At 47.4% G+C, this 17,794-nt stretch overlaps 1 protein-coding gene across 8 annotated transcripts in view; it reads right to left on the bottom strand.

Annotated features, from left to right (window-relative positions):
- kiaa1217 (KIAA1217 ortholog) overlaps positions 1 to 17,794 on the bottom strand; it is a 123,629-nt gene that overhangs the window by 84,711 nt on the left and 21,124 nt on the right. Inside the window, exon 1 of one of the 8 annotated variants that reach the window (XM_029255117.1) lies at positions 9,561 to 9,621. The exons of the other annotated variants lie outside the window; for them this stretch is intronic. The gene's annotated coding sequence lies outside the window, so the exon portion shown is untranslated. Of the gene's footprint in view, positions 1 to 9,560; positions 9,622 to 17,794 lie in introns of those variants that run through there. 8 annotated transcript variants of the gene reach the window in all.

The raw sequence follows: 17,794 nt of genomic DNA, 5'->3' as shown, positions 1-17,794 counted from the left end.
GCCCCCCAAAAAAATGCAAACGAGAGGAAATAGAGGTTTCCATGAACATACAGTCAGTATGAAAATAATAAAGAGACACAAACTGAGGATCATATTTATTCAAAATAGTCTCCTTTCCTCGATAAACACTATGCAAATCAGACAGATTTTTGCCGAATTACAGGGTAGGTCTCAGCCAATGGGAAACGCGCCGCGCCCTCGTCTCCGAGGCACACGGCCGAGGAACCACCGACGGGAGCAAGGCATGCTGGGATTTCTGACAAAATGTCTTTTTCCCCCTGAGGGGACTGCGCGGCCCTCCGAACGGGTTCCACCCGCTGTTATTCCGCCCGACGGTTTCTCCCCAAGACAGGACTGCTCTTCCTCGGAAGCCGCTCGCGCTCATGAAAAATAATAATAATTTAGGAAAATAAAAGTTTTCTGCTGCCTTCAACAGTAGTGGGTGTCGCCCTGGAACGGACTATGATGTTTCATGCATCGCCCCCCCCGACCCCCCGTCTCATGGGTGTTTCCCTCTGTCCTCCGTCATCCGTCCGCAACGCCGCCACAGCCAAGGGGGGCCATTGGCCCCAAGTGCGGTAACCCTGGAAGGTTCCGGAAAGTCGAACATCTGCTTTTAACATCTGTGCAAAGTCCATCTCCTGCCCCGTATCAGAGAGAACGAAAGAAGGAAACACGGACGGCCTGAAGGCTCTCGGGGAACGTTGAACTGCCACTGACAAGTGTGTCCGCACTGCACCACGTGACACAGTGGCATCCTGCTTGTACTGAATTTTACCAGTTTTTTTTTTCTGGGACCGACCTTGGGTTATTATTATTATTATTATTATTATTATTATTAATTCATTCATCTTTTTCCAGAGCTACTTGCACTGATTTAAAATTGCACCTGAGAATTTTCTTTACTGTGACAATTCAGGGTAAGTACTTTGATCAAAGGTACTAAAGCAGAAGCAGGGATTCCATCCCATTTCTTGCGATTATGAGGCAACAACGCTAACCACTATGCCACCTGCTGCCCAGAATACACCCATGTAACGTGTGTTGGATGAAGTGTGGTGAGAGAAAATATATCGATTGGCTGCAACAAAACATTCAGGTGTTTCACTGCAGTAGGAGTAGAGTTGCATTCTGGTCCAGGTGCCAAACAAAATGTGGTGACGGTGTGAAATACAACGTGAACCCGCGAAATATCGGAGAAGAGGAAATGCTGCCTGGAGAAATCTCCCGGGGTGGGGGGCTGGGGGGTCAACAGACCTGGTTCCCTACAAATTGTGAAAACACATGCAGAGCAGGGGGGACCCGGAGCCCTCGGTGCTCAGATCAAGTGGCGCAGAGTCGGTGTTGGCAGGAAGGGGCTGTGACCCGATACACACAGGAAGTGGACCTTCAACAATGTATTGAGGACAGCAGAAAAAAAGTCGCAGTATTGTTTACGCTCTGGCAGCTCGCTCCCTTCCTGTCATTATACGGACCACGGGCTCTGGAAAGTTCCGCTAACCTTGGGCTCAAGTGAAGCGGGCCAGAGGGCCACGATGCCCCGGGAGCCACCGAAGACGGAAATTGGTGCACCTTTGAACCCTCTCGCTCTCGAATCCTTAATTATCATACCATACGACGAAGCGTAAACTGAAAAGCAGGAGCCGTGTCCATCGACATCTGTTTAAATCTGTATGAAGCAGTCCTTAAAATAAGGAGGCAGCTTAAGGACATGGACTGTGACACCTGATGAATGCTGGTTCAAGCCCCAGTCTCCGTTCTTGCTGTTTTTCTCTGGATCTAAGTACCTACCTGGAATGGAAGCAATAAAAATTACCCTGCTTTTTTAATGGATCAAATACACACACACACACACACATTTTCTGAACCGCTTGTCCCATACGGGGTTGCGGGGAACCGGAGCCAACCCGGCAACACAGGGCGTAAGGCCGGAGGGGGAGGGGACACACCCAGGACGGGACGCCAGTCCATCGCAAGGCACCCCAAGCGGGACTCGAACCCCAGACCTGCCAGAGAGGAGGCCCTGCCCAAACCTGCTGTGCCACTGCACCCCATTATTATTATTATTATTATTATTGATAATAATAAAAAGAATTCACACACCCATTTTCAGAACCGCTTGTCCCACACAGGGTCACGGGGAACCGGAGCCTACCCGGCAACACAGGGCGGAAGGCCAGAGGGGGAGGGGGACACACCCAGGACGGGACGCCAGTCCACCGCAAGGCACCGCAAGGCACCGCAAGCGGGACTCGAACCCCAGACCCACCGGAGAGCAGGACTGCGGCCCAACCCACTGCGCCACCGCGCCCCCCAATAAAAAGAATTTTTAATTATTATTTTCTTCTTATTGTTCTTCTTATTATTATTATTATATGTTACTTGGTCCTATGTGCCTACAGATAGGCATCTGTTTACCACCCATATTATTACTTTTAGTCTAAAAAGATTTTAATTTCCGATCACATTCCTGCTGTTACTTATGATTGACCTCACAGTGCATTGGGGGCTCACCCTGGGACGCTTTGCCATGAAACATGTGGAAGGTTTGATCTTTTCTACAACACAATATCCACCCGATGCACACGATTTTCCCCTCTGGAACAAAGCAGTCGATTTATATACGGGAATCCAAACGAAACAGAAATCCCGCATACATTAATTTAGATAGTCAATTTTAATTCAAAGTCCGATGGATTTTCCCAGGTTCCTCTTTATCACAGAATTCCCCTCCTTCTGTCAATTTTTATATACTTTTACCTCTCACGAAGGCATCTGGGTGCTCTAGACAAGAAACAAATCACGCTACTGAGTATACACACACTTTCTGAACCACTTACCGCATACGGGGTTGCAGGGAACCAGAGCCTAGCCTGGCAACTCAGGGCGTAAGGGGACACACCAGAGACGGGATGCCAATCTGTCGCAAGGCACCCCAAGAGGGACTCGAACCCCAGACCCACTAGAAAACAGGACCCGGTCCAACCCACTGCACCACTGCATCCCCCTAGGCTGCTGTTGAATAATTTTCAATATATCACGTCGAATTTAAAAATGTCCTTTACACACAACAAAGACTCAGGTACTAGAGAAAGCAAAGCATCGATGCCGTCGCTTCTAATTCCCTGTACTTTTACGCTTAAGCACGTATAAATCAATATTAATGTGATCTGACAAGCATACAACCAAGGACAGCATTTCCTGGGCAAACAGGCCCAGTTCAGAAAGTACAAGATCCTTTGAAATTCCACAAGAAGGGTTTTAAATTGCTTTAACATTTCTTTCCAGTGCTTTTCATTTACTCGCGTACACAGCGGTTCAATTTTTTACCCTTTCCATTCAGGGCCGGTACCACGGTCACGGCCAATACAGGAGGAGATGGGACGTTCAATCGCGAGGTGACAGCACTAACCGCTACATCACCTGCTGGCCTGTAAATAAAAACAATGCAAGCGCGCTTTATAAATGCTGGGTGCCACACTTTACACAGCTGTGTTATAACAAGGTAACGAGACTGAATTCGACTGGTTATATCCACTCGGAAACCCTGAGGTTTCAAGGAATAATAGCCAAGCACTCGATGCAATGAGCCCCACGTTGGCTGTAAATTACTGTACATAATAATGATAAGTGACGTCTGGCTCACTGAAGATAAACTGGCACCAACTCAAGATGCTGGGAGACTCGGGGGATCCTGGGGGTAGCATTACTGAAACGAGGGTGCTGTTGCAAGAATATCACCCATGTTTACAGGGGATTATTTCACTTTAATTTACTTAAAATAATGTACAAAATTTGAGCTAAAGAATCAGCTTAATTAACGGTTCCGTCATGGGGGAGAAGTAGAGCTTCTCTGGAACACAACTGTTTCAGCCCGAGATAAAGAACACAGGAGAGGAAAATGGACCAATTATACTTGATTGATCGGGGGAGGGGGGGGGCTTGAGGGATTATGTGAATTCTCCGTAAACTCTGATTACCCGAGAGTGGAGTTTGGGTATCACAGCACACACTCAGGTCCCATCGAGCTCACATTCCGTGTAAACTCTGACCCATGTCCATAACCAGAGTTAATGTCCATATCAAAGTCTACCGTATCTTTGTTCAATATTTACCTTTTCTGTATCAGTACGTTCTGCACTTGGGTTTGTTTGATGGGTTTCAAGCATTTTCACAGCTGTCGGTATCTACATGGCACATATGACACCGGATGCTTGGCCTAACAACTACTGGCACACACACCGAATATATGTCCACCCCTTGGCACTTTCTTGTCCTGCTCAGTTTTGGCTCTGATGTGGTGAAACAAGCTCCCTCTGTCCCTCAGCGCTGCTGAATCCCTCCCAGCATTCATGAGGGGCCTCAAATCCATCGCTTTGGAACCAGTTTTTCACTTGATCATCCATGCAGCTCCATGATTGAGTCCAACACCATCTGCTGCGATTACCTGTGTATTTGCTATTTGAATGTCACTTCTATGGGCGGCTACTTGAGGGACGTGAACCAACAACATGGTGGTATCGGACAGGCAAGCTGTCCATCTCTATGTCTAAAGCCATTTTTTGTTGGCGTACTTCAGTTTACTATGAGTTTACTGTGATTGTACTACAAGGAACAATGAGTAAATGAAGACATACTGGTCTCTGTTCTATAACTGTTCTATAATTGGAAAAGATGAGAACATGCTTATCTGTAAAAAGCCAAAAAACTAAAATAAAACAAAGCATTCAGGAAATGAATAAATTGGAAATCGGCAGCTTCTTCGAAACAGGCTACCGTGGTCTCTGAGTAGGTCTCGGAGGGTCCCTGTGTTTGCACTTTGAGGAATTTGTCCGAACGGCTCCCACCTTATTGTTTTCTTAGTGCCGGGTTCCGAGGAGGTCAGGATGTCGGTAACACCCCGGCCCCTGTGACCCCCACGCTAGAAGCCCTTCCTCCCATTCAACGTAAACACGCCCCACGAGAGGAGCGTAAAAATAGCACCGGACGTCTCGAGCTCAAACAAAGACGTGGAAAGTGGGGGCCGTGTTTATATTTCGCAGTGTGTGCCGAAACTCCCAGCTGGAACATCCTACACGGGTCTGGACAAGGAGCTGAAGAAGCAAAGCATCCTCTCCGGTTCGGTGCGTCGGAAAAACAAATTTGAATGTTTCAAGCGACATGTGGAGAATTACAGGGAACATGTGGCATCTCGGCTGTGTTTGCAATATTGCTGTCGGAGTTATTTGTTTTAGGGCAGAGGGTAGCGTAGTCATTGAGGACGTGGCCGTGTGACCCAGACGCTGCCTGCTGAAGATCCAGGTGGTGACCTGCTGCTGCTTTTGCTCCATAAATGGGGTGAACTGTAGGTCCCTTTGGACAAAAAGTGCCTAATTCATAGCAGCATTAGGTTCTATTAAAAAAAAAAAAAAAAAAAAAAAAAAAAAAGAGGTGGGCTGCAGCTGTAGGTTATCTTCCATCCACACACCATCCCTCCTCTACAGGACTCCGTACTTCACCCCATACACCCCCAGGTCATGAGCAGTAATGCACTGCTCTAAGTCTACTGACCTTTAAAGAGGTCAAGAGTTCCTGGTAAAACACAAAGAGATTAAAGAGGTTTGAGTGCAGGGGGACCCCTCAAAGTCGTACAACCCCTGGGTTTCAGACGTTCACATTTTTGCACTTTAGACCCACCCATGGAGACGAGGCAGCTTGTTCACCTCAACTCGACACCTCCCACCAAATGTTTGCTATCCACCGGGGCAAGGAAAATGCTGCCCCACCTTGAGCAAACTGCATCGATAACCAAGACTGAGTCTCAGGTTGGTGCAAAGTTACACTGCGGTGCAAACTGTCGATGCTGAACTGGCTGCATTGAACTCCAGCTGGACCAGCACTTATTTGTGAGTTTGAATCCCATAGGCTTTGAGGGCAGCACCACCCAGGTGATGTAAGCGCCTGGCAAGGTCTCCTAATTCTACTCTGTTGTAAATATGTTTCTCGGGATGTTTGTGCTGCCAGATTGGGACGGACTCGGGAGAGAGCCCTGAGGAACTATGTTTTTATAAACCCTTTGCAGGCTGCAGATTATTGTCAGGATGGTTCAGTTCTGATTCAGTCTTGCAGCTGCCATATCATAACCGTGCCATGGATGGAGAGGCACACTTATAATTATTCCATGTCCAGATATCTGGATTCTCACTTACTCAGTTCGTGAGGAGTAATAACACTTAATATTGATAATCTGTCATGATCTTTATTTATGCAGTTTTAGACAGCGGGACCTGTCTGGTGATGTTTAGTCCAGTGCTGTACACTGAGACAGAATTTGAAAAAAGTGTCAAGCGGCTGTGTGAGGGAGACTGTGAGATGCATTGCATTGTGGGAACTGCATACCCACGCTCTCCGCTGCGGTCGGGAATTGTCTCGCTGCTGTACTCACGTTTGTATTGGCATCTTTAGTTCCGCATCATTGTGCTTTAATTTTCCAAAACGTCATACATTTTAATGTGACATGTAGCCTTTTTCATCCTCAGGACAGTCCACACATATTAACATGGTAAGTTTATGAAATCAGTATTTCTTAAACGTATTTCTTATATACATTTATATAATGTTATTAATTATTTTTCATTTTATTTTGATCTGTTGCACATCTTTTTCCATTTAATATCAGGCATCATTTAGGATGATTTTGGGGCTTGGAAGGGACTGGAAGTTTTCCTCACAAGATATAATGGAATAAATCATTTTGTTACCTGGTTTCCCTGTATTCGGTCAATTTTCTGGAAGGAATCAGGAGCAGATAATGGGGGATATATGTACTTCAGGTTAGTCTAACTTTCCTCCACTCATCTGTGAGCAAAGTGAAAAGCATAGAGCAAAAAATTAATGTGGAGTCTTGAGAATTGACAGGGCACTGCCAGCAGCATTTTTGCATGAAAACCGAGAAAATTATAGCAGATTTCCCTCCAAAACATGACATCACTTTCTGTACTGAGCTCTATTTGCACACTCATTTTTTTGCCACAGCCAGCAGTCAAATATCATCATAAAACTGATTTTATCATGATTTTTTAAAGGTGTCAGTTCTGTGCCACCTGATATTGGACCATCCGGTCCTGGTGGGCCCAAAATGCATCCCCTGATGGGGTCCTGGAACGTATGACATTCAGTTGTTTTCAATTAGGGCGACATAATAAAAAACGGTAATTGTTAAGGGAAACCTGATTTATAGCACAATCAATGCGCAATGACGATGCTAATGAAAATCGCTGCTAGTTCCTATGTGGTTATGGTGCATCTGTCGCTAATTACCCACATCCACCCTGCGCGGTGGAGGCACAATGCGATCCTGAGCGGAGTTATTTCCAACCGCTCGCCGACTAACATTTACAGAGGAGCTGCAGCGTTTGCTCGCACCCCTCCATAGTTCCATCACAGCATTTTTTACACTGCATTTGCTCAACGCTTCCGCCTTGGTATGCAAAGGAATGGCTGATGATGGATGTGAAGGTGCTTTGATATAATGCTCACCTGGAGAGTGAAACTCCAGCCCCCAGAGGGTTGTGTATTTGCAGCTAGAGATCCTTGGCTCTGGCACAGCTGGGCCAATAAGGAGAAAATTACCCTTTCATACTACAGTATTTTCTCAAGCTTGAATAGCACAGAGATTGACAATTTTTTGAAATGTCAGAAATATCAGATGGATATGAAATATTCGAGTATGTTTTATTCAAGTGGAAACAGGAGCGAGACCCTGCACACATGTGGTCTTCCGATAGGTTTCATGTTCCTGACCCTGTAAAAGGCCCGATTCTATGATCTCTAATCTTTTAACTCATTACAGCAGCAGCAAACAAGCTCAGAGCAGCATTTTGACAAAAGCGTACCTTTACGGCAGAGAGAGTCTCTTCAGCCGAGACCCAAAATGAAAATTCCTCTCGGATCGCCGGGGGCCACTTTGAGAACGCATACATTATTAGTCTGCGTGTCAAAATGCATTTGCTCAAATTGGAAAATTAATCGCTGGCTTCCCATGGGATACTCTTACGTAACAGACAAACGTGTCCAGCAAGAGTACAAAAAAAGAGCAGCGATGATAGACAAACGCCGAGATGCCACACCGAGTCAACGTGACGCGTTGACTGCTTCGCCCGAATTGCCTCGCGGTGGACATCACGTCTTTGGCCCGCAGCTGCTCCTTTGTGAAGGGCACGGCGAGGCACGCTGAGTAAATATAACAGGAGGTAAACAAAGAACTTGACCCAGCCAACAGTGAAATTACCCAGCTGGGTGGACAAATGGATAAATCACTGGAAGTAGCATAATATAGAAACACAGAATCGGAAGTCATTCCAGACAAAGGTGTCAGGTTGGGTAAATGCCATCCAGTCAAATTTGGCTCATGGCGACAATGGATTTTCATGGCAAGTGAGGAAACGAAGGTGGTTTACCATCGTCTTTGGGTTGCGAACATGGAGGAACAAGCAAACTCTCCATTCCGTTTTTAATGGCGTTTGAACAAGCTGGTTGAGAACTGCGCGGCATTGGATTTACCATCGTGCCAGACCAATTATGCTATATGATGATAATAATAATCAGAGGCATCGGGTGGTCACAAAATATGGAGCACTCCCACTAACATTGCGATCAACACAACTCGAAAAGAGAGGGAAAAAATTCAGATAAGTTCCAGCTCATTAGACAAAGTCAGATGTTTGGGGTCAAAGGTCGTCTCAGCGGTTATAATACGGCTCTTTGCCCTCTGCGAACTTCAAGCCCTGATCGGGTGTTCGTGGGCATCCTGACCCTCCGCCCAGTCCCAGCCCACCCGTTACAGCCTTGCTCAGCTATAAAGGAATGTGGTGCGGTGCACGTTGGACCGCGATGCCACGACCGCGGCCATCTACGCTCCATGCTTTGTGCCGCCTATGCAGCAGCGCCGTGCTGGTCAGCGTTTTCATGAGCCGACAGACAATCGGAGCCCGACCTGCAGCACATTCTGCCACTCGACCAAATAAAGCACAGGAATGTGTAAGGATAAAGGGCAGCGGTTCAACCGGCAGACTTCGCCAAAAGACAGCGGAAACCGACAAGATGTGTGTCGCTGCCTCCCGCCGCGAATGAGACGCCATACCGTGGGACATGGACCGTGTGGAGTTGCTAGCGCCCTCTTCCAAATTATTATTGACAAATTACAAGCAGGCGCTAAAACAGGACTTCTTGGAGGGAGAAAAGAGGTCTCTTCATGGGCGTCCCGTGGGAACCAGGACCCTGCGTGGGAAAGCGAGTCGCTGGGCCAGCATGTCGATCCTCCCGTCCCGTTTTAGCCATGAGACACTGAGAAGTTCATTAGCCTAAGCGAGCCTTCGCTCAGGAGCCGAGCGGTTGATGGGTTCGAGGAGAGGACTGGTGTCAGGCATAGTTCAGCGGATTGGCGATGAGCTGCCGTTACTCGGCACCAAAGACAATCGATATTCACCACCGGGCCGTGTACAAATATCCCATCTTTGGCAGCCAAATCCTCCTGCGAGTGGCAGGGGAAACTTGTTGAGGAGTTTTCGGGGGTTACTTACCTCCCTCCCCTGTGCCGAGCCGCACGTCCACGGGGGGCGGCTGCCTCTGTTCGGAATTTTCCCTGCGTTCCTACGCTACGGGATCCCGGTGCTGTTCCGAAGGGCAGCGATGAGGTTGGTCCTGCGGGGGTCCCCTAGTCCCGGGGTCCCCTGATCGCTTGTTGACCAGCTCGTAGAGAGACCGTGTATTTGTGTGTGTGAGTGGGTGTGTGCACGTCCAGGAGAAGCGCTTTCGTGTTTGTGACCCTCGTGTCAGTTGCTCTCCCTTTTTCCCCTCTCGCTCTCGCTCCTTCGAACGCCTCACCTCAACCCACAGCTGTAACCAGAAGGGGGGGGGGGGGGGGGGTCGGGCCAGCGGGTTGGGGAGGGGGCAGTTGGCCAGCTAAAGGGAAACATGTGGAGGCTTCCTGCCAAGGCCCAGATTTAAAGCTACAGGCCAACTTGACATGTGAGCTGCTGATGTACAGGGGGCGCTATTGCTCCCTTTCCCAGCACATCACCCAAACTTGCTTTGGTGAGGTTTTCTATCGCCTACATACAAACCAACCCTCTACTTCCCATGTGATATATCAGCGGTTCTTAACCACTTCTATGCCACAGACCCCTTTCAGAATCTGGTGAAAGCTCAGGAACCCTTCCTAGAAAAATGACCATAAAAACATACACACACGTCATCTGAAACCGCCTGTCCCAGACAGGGTCACGGGGAGCCGGAGCCTAACCCGGCAACACAGGGCATAAGGCTGGAAGGGGAGAGGACACACCCAGGACAGGATGCCAGTCCATCATAAGGCACCCCAAGCGGGACTCGAACCCCAGACCCACCGGAGAGCAGGACCCGGTCCAACCCACTACACCCCCTCTATAAAAACATTTGGAGAAAATACCGCACTGAATTTATCGTACTGACTTGTTACACAGAATTATGTCAGAGACAGTGAGAAGAGTAATGTTTATCATTTTTTTGATTTTCATTTAGCTACTTTGATTTATTCAATTATTATTGTTCTATATAGGGGGGTATGGTGGGACAGTGGGGTTGGCTGGGGCTGGCTGTGTGGTGGGTCTAGGGTTCAAGTCCTACTTGGAGTGCCTTGCGGCGGACTGGTGTCCCATCCTGTGTGTGTCCCCTCCCCCTCCAGCCCTGCACCCTCTGCTGTCAGGCTAGACTCCCGTTTGCCGCAGCCCCACTCGGGACAAGTGGTTGTAAACACACACACAAACACACACACACTGGCTGAAACCACTTGTCCTAAGTGGGGTCACAGCGACCCGGAGCCTAACCCGGCAACACGGGGCACAAGGTTGAACGGGGAGGGGACGCACCTAGGACGGGACGCACCTAGGACGGGACGCCAGTCCGTCGCAAGGCGCCCCAAGCAGGACTCGAATCCCAGACCTGCCAAAGAGCAGGACATTGCCAAGACCGCTGCGCCAACACACCTCCCTCGGTTGTAAACATTGTGTGTATATTATTGTTCTCAAATTAAGCCTGTGCTTCACAGACACCTGAAGCCCACCCACAGACCCCCAAGGGGTCCCTTGTGTCCAGGTAAGGAACCACCATATCAAGGCTTTTAACCTGAGAGAACAGAGTAACAGCAGATCCTCAGGTCCAAAAATACAGATTGTTTAGTTATAGCCTCCATTGGGTTCTTTTCACTTTGTTGATACTGGGGCAGCAGGCGGTAAAGTAGCTAAAACCAAGGATTTGTCACGCAGCAATAGTTCGCGCTGGAGCTTAACACCCAAAGGACCCGGGTTTGTTTCCCACCTGCAGCTGTAGTACCCTTGATAAGGTACTTACCCAGAATTGATACAGTAAAACACACCCAACTGTATAAATGCGTAAATCGCTGTAAGTAGCTTAACAGTGTAAGTAGCTTTGGAGAAACGTGCCAGAAAGATGAATAAATAATAATAGTAATGACCGAGGGTCCGGAAATAATAAGCTGTAATAGACGCACTCTGGGCAAGATGCCAGTGTGTCACGTGGTATAGTATGGACAGATGTGTCAAATACAGTTTAAAATTGTGTCTTGCGGGACAGCTGGTGGTGTACTGGTTGGCGCTATTGTCTTTGGATCCAAAGGTCACAGGTTTGATACCCATCTCTGGCTGTAGTACTGCTGAGCAAAATGCTTACACCAAAATTACTTCAATAAAATTACCCCGCTGTATAAATGGGTAAATAATTGTAGGTAGGCTAGCATCGTAAGTCACTTTGGAGAAAAGTGTAGAATAAATGTAATATTCTCAGAGAGGCTCATCCGGAGGGTGTGATGTTGTCCGTGTTTCCTTCTTTTACTTTCTCCGGCGTGGGGCAGTAAACGCAGTGCAGCTACATAAATAACGTAAATGTATCCATGGTGTAAATCCTTCACGGGTGACATCCACATTGAGGGAATGCAATTTTTCCATAGACGTTTATCAGTCAGCCCTTACATGTAAGAAAGAAATCTCATGGCTCATGAAAAACAGCCCAATAAGAAAAAGCAGGATATTTTTAGCATACATGCTAGCTTGGGCCTACTTCGGCCATCTTTGGTAAAAATGGAATATGCTCATGCTGTTTTCTTCCACATCGCCCAGCCCGTGATTTAAAGTGTGGGCGGTGGAGGCTAATGACGGCCTAGTCGCGTGAGGGCGCGAACGGCGGCGTTGTCGGGGTTTGACACCGCCGTGGTTGTCGCAGCAAACCCCTAGGGAAGCATCGCTCGCGAAACGGCGACGAAACGCCGTCGGATCCAAGTTTTCGCGTCTTCTGGGAGCGAGTCGCTTCACGTGGACGCGACGCGGCGAGCGGAACGTCATCTCCGATCACGCGGCAGTCTTATTTTCCTAGCAAAGAAAAAAATGGCGGTAGCCCGACGTGTCCGTTCCCCTGACGGAAGCAGCGCGAACAAACAGGAAGCCATTTCGAAGCATATCAGACCCCCTCAAAATAACCGCACATGCCTGGATTGCTTATGAAGACATTTTCCCAGGATTCTTAGCCGAGGACCCAGGCTGTCTAGACTTGCAGTCTAAATTTATCATTCTGGGCGAATCTTTTAATTAGCCACCTGTTTTGGATCACAGATCGACTTGATGAAGAAACGCAGCTGTGCTAATAGTGCGGGGAAGGCACCTCTTTGCTGCCACTGCATGTCCCCCCAGGGCCCAAAGTGACGCCCATATTCAGTTTGAATGCCACACACATTAACCGCTGCCACACCGCCGCTACTGGGAAGTATGCGAACGAGATGGGCAAGCTGAAGGAAGGGATCCCTGAAAGGTTGAGGGTTCGGGTCCCAGGAAGGTCCCCGCTAGTGTATGTCCTGCCCTAGAGCAAGGCGGCAACCTGGATTTTCTCAGTCAGCATCCTGGAGCATAAAGATGTGAAAGCAGGGCATAGTAACAGGCGGTCTGGGAGGAATTGCGGGATAAGAAAACGTGTCATGTAAACAGAAGCAGCCGTGCCAGTGGAGCGCTGCCCGACCTCCTTTGCGGAGAGAACAAAGCGAGCTGGGCTCCGAACCTGTCGTCTGTGGGTGTGAGTCAAGCCCTGGGGACTCCCTGTTGTTGGACTGACCGCTGCCTGCTAGGAACCACCCCAGGGTGGATCACCACGTTGCTTCAGAAGCCCAAACACGCCCGAGGGTGGTGGTACCTTCCCTTCTTGTTCGCCTTCGTCTTTTTGCATCCTGCAGAGCCCCTTTTCCCAGGCAGCCGGATGGCGTAGGTGGTGGGCTCTGTTGAAGTCTACTTATTTTTTTTAATAATTTCATTCTTATTTATTCTTTATAATGTTACTGTAATTTACTTTTGATCATTCATTATTTGGTATTCATTTAGGTCTACTTTGTATTACTCTATTATATACAATGTATTCTACGCCTGTATGCTTCTCCTTTTCTTTGGTACGTTCATTTATGCAACACGTCCTGCTGTAAAAAGTTCTAGAATAATCCACCTCTTGTCCTGGCAAATTACACTGAGCTGATCTTTGTTTTGGATACAAGTAAATAAGTGAGTTTTGGCGTCTATAAAAAGAGAGCGAAGACGTGCACAGGTGATGGACAGCACCTGGTGAGAACTGTGATAAACCATTTTTAAGCTTTACCATCCCTCACATTTTTATGCATTTTGATTAATCGTAATAACACTGAGGCATCAGCCAACTTCAAGAATACAGACTTATATCAGGCACTTCTGTTGCACCCAGAGTGTGGAACGCATGTAAAATTGACTTGAGAACCATCAATATTCACATACACTGAGAGACATGAAATGCAACAGTAAAAACACTGATGGTTGGCAACCGATCAAAAATGACAAATAAGGCATACATAATAATCCACTTAGGTAACACAACAATAAATTACACAAAAAAGTTTCACTGAACACAAAAAAGTTTCACTGAACATATTACAGTTTTTACCATAAGAAATGCTACGCAGCAAGGGATGCTGGGAAGGCTCTCGTCACACTACCACTTACGCTTACTTTTCAATTTCAGTTTCAGTTTCATGTATTTTTACATATCGCTCTTATCACCAGGGTGATACAGAGCACCGAACATAGCTCAGAGAGTGGTACAACAGAGGGGGGACATGGTCAAGAACAGATATCTGGTTACTAAGGCGACAGACATAGATAACTATTTCTATAAGTCAGCTGGCAACAGTGGAGAGGAAAACAAAAAACTACCCACTGTGAAGAAGGGGAGAAAAATAAACCTCTGGGGGTCTAAGTACCAGTGGCTGCCGACCCTTTGTGGGCAATTTCAGTGTGCCAGTCAAATACTGGATGAAAATACCAACCTTAATTGCAGCAACTTAAAGGTACAAGAGGAGTTTCCGGGAATTAAAATCTGAAATACCGCGTTCGCAAGTTATGGAATTCAAACCCATGTTTCTGCTGTAATGTGCCGTCACATTCGTGGCCTCTGCCTTTCCGAACATGAGACGGGAAGACGAACGGCGAGGCTCCGTGTCACATCTTCTCGAATCCCGGAAGCCAAACAATGCTCCAACAAGGAGACAGCCTTTCAGGACGGCTCCCGTTGGACGAGGAGCCCGCCGCTCCTGCTGAAATGGACAGGATGCCCCTTCTTGACACGGAACAGGACGAGCAAACAGACAACAGACTAATGAGAAAGTCGCTCTTGACGTGGACCATCGCAATGCGGCCACTGGGAGGAGGGGGGAGCTTGGACTCTGACAGAGCGGAGATGATGGATTTAGTTCACGTGGAGCCCGAGGAGGGACACTCGCCCGCTTTCAAACCACAGCGGCCCGTGGCAGCTCTCGCTCTTTCCTCTGGGTTCTGTTCTGGTCTGGAACTCCGGGTCACTGGTTCCACTGAGACCCCCCCGGCCAAAAAACCCTCAAGGAAGACCAGCAGATGCTTATAACCCCATTAAGGCAATACTACTTATTTATACATATATCTCACACCTTTCTCCAAGGCATCTTACACTGTCAGGTTTGCACATTAAGATACTCAGTGATTGACCCATTTATACAACAGGGTAATTTTCACCATATCAACTCAGGGTAAGCACCTTAATCAAGGTCACTACAGCAGGAGGTGGGATGCAAGCTTGGGTCCTTCAGCTGCAAGACAGCAGTTCTAATTACTACTCTGTCTGTGCCCCTAAATATAACACATTTATGGAGTCAACAGCAAGAACGGATATGACCTGCAGTGCCATATTCAGTCAAACAGTAGGAATATGTTGGAATGACTTTTGAAAGCGTTGACATTATTAATTGTAAGTGCATTGTACATGTAAGTGAACATAATACCATATTATGTAGTTCATACCGTATCATGATTACTTCCCTGCATTGTTTAGGAGTCGGGTGTGCTGAGTAAAGCTTTGGTCACATCGGGCACGAAACACGAACATCCGTGACAGTTTCACGTTTCAGAGCGGGCCCTGGTGTTGTACCATAGAGTAAAGGACTTGATCTGAAATCGTAAAAAATTTGCAGCAGTTTGACTGGAGTAAACGGAACAGGTACAATCTGTGTGAGTAACTCCAGCCACAAGAGTAAAAAAAAGTATAATAATAATAATAATAATAATAATAATAATAATGTACTGGGTGCAATAAGTGTCCCGTCTCAATCCTTCACTGCAGAACGAAACAAAGGAATTGAAGAGCTGGTCAGGCATTGACTCACTGACCACCGCGACCGTCCGAGCTGGATATGATGAGCAAACCGTGCCAGAGATATGAAGTGGTCTCCTGGGACGGTCATTAATCCAGCACCACTGACCGCCCAGCCCGTGTCGGCCATCTGCGTTCCCTCAAAGGAAGGTAAAGGAGTTCATCAGCCCTCCCAGCTCTGTTCCTCCAGAACTTTAGAGTGGGAAAGGTTGAACTTGGATTTTTTTCATTATTGACAATTTGTTTCTTTCCTTCCGCTGAATTCCTGTTTTCGGCCTATAGTGGGATAATAGAGAAGAAATGAACAACCAGGGTGTGTGAGCTTTATTGCTGGAAGTTAAGGGGAGATCCTTCTCACGGAGAAGATACAGTCGGTGTTACAAAACAACAGGCAGGCCTAGATATGAGCACACTCTCTAAACTATCTCTGTACCCCTGTTTTATTTTGAGCCGAGGGTCCGATTTTTAAGACGAATCGGCGTCGTAAAAACACTACAGCTCCGCAGTGTACGCGTCACATACAGTAATACTAATAATACGCAGAAAGGGTAATTAACTGAAGAGTTCCTGTGTGGCTCTGAGTGAATGAATAATCAAGCTGAATTTCATTTACTCATATTGTTAACCTTTATTCAGCAGACACTTTTCTCCAAAGCCACTTCCAATGAACTCTATGTAGTGTGATCAGCCCACACACCTTATTCACCGCGGTTACTTACACTCCTAGATACACTACTTACAGTGGGTCACTCATCCATACATCAGTGGAACACACACAACCTCTCTCTGTCACTCACGCACTATGGGGGAACCTGAACAGCATGTCTTTGGAGTGTGGGAGGAAACCAGAGCACCCAGAGGAAACCCACTCAGACACAAGGAGAGCATACAGATTCCACACAGACTGAGCGGGATCAAACCTATATTCTCCTGCACCACCCAGCAGCACTATTCACTGTGCCACTGAACCAGCACCTTTGTCCAGTGGGACTTATAGCATTATCACCGTTGCATCTATTTACTCGTTTATACAGCAGGGTCATTTTTACTGCATCAATACAGGGTCAGTACCTTGATCAAGGGTACAATAGGATTCAAACCAGGGCCCTTCAGGTTTCAGAGAAGGTGAGCATTTTAATAACGACGCCACCTGCTGACGCATGTAATTATTAATAACTATCCTGTCTTTTCGAAACGTTCATCGAGCCAAAGTCTGACTGCACACTTTCAGCGTGACGGGAGCCGCTTGGCACTTCCTGCGCGGTGTCACTTCGAAGGCAGCAACGAGATCGATCATAAAGACAGGTGTGACGGTGGATCTCGAGTGTGGCGAGTGGCAGCAGGTACTTGACAGCAGTTTACTCGTACGCTTATACAGGGGGGAACCTACAGCTGGCTGGCTGTGCTGACCGTGACAGCGCTGGGAGGAAGTGACCAGGAGGACACGTCCTAATTTGACGTCAAACGCGAACCATCAGTTGCTGACGGAAGATTGCTTAGTATACCGGAGACAATAGTGGTGATGTTACAGGCCGCTCCTACGTGGGGTCAGTCAGCTGTCAGGGAAGGATCTGGAAATAACACACATATAATGCCTTGTAACTGGCACAATTATTATTATTATTATTATTATTATTATTATTATATGATGCCTTGGGACAAGACACCTTATAATGCTAGGTTTACACAGTAGGGCCACCTGGTAGCATAGTGATTAGAACTGCTGACTTTAGACGTGAAGCTTGCAGGTTTGAATCCCGCTTCCTACTGTAATAGCCTTGAACAAGGTTCTTATCCTAAATTGTTCCAGTAAAAGTGAACGCTGTAAATAGCTGCTTTAAATAAAAATGTCAGCTAAGTGAAGGAATGCAGTTATTTGTACTGCAGCACTGTTTTTTACTGCACTGCAGCAGGAGTTGAACCCAGGTCCTTCAGTTGCAGAATAATGACTCCACCCACTAGACCATCTGTTGCCCGAAGGGCTCCATCATGTGAGTGAGGGCCATTCATAGAGGCGTATTCCCCTGGGCATCTTCAGGTGCGTTCATGACTCAGGAACGAGCCCATTCGGAGC

The sequence above is a fragment of the Scleropages formosus genome, chromosome 9 (assembly GCF_900964775.1).
Source record: "Scleropages formosus chromosome 9, fSclFor1.1, whole genome shotgun sequence".
Classification (NCBI taxonomy): domain Eukaryota; kingdom Metazoa; phylum Chordata; class Actinopteri; order Osteoglossiformes; family Osteoglossidae; genus Scleropages; species Scleropages formosus.
Note: the sequence above shows the minus strand (reverse complement) of the source record. Positions and strands in the feature narration are given on the sequence as shown.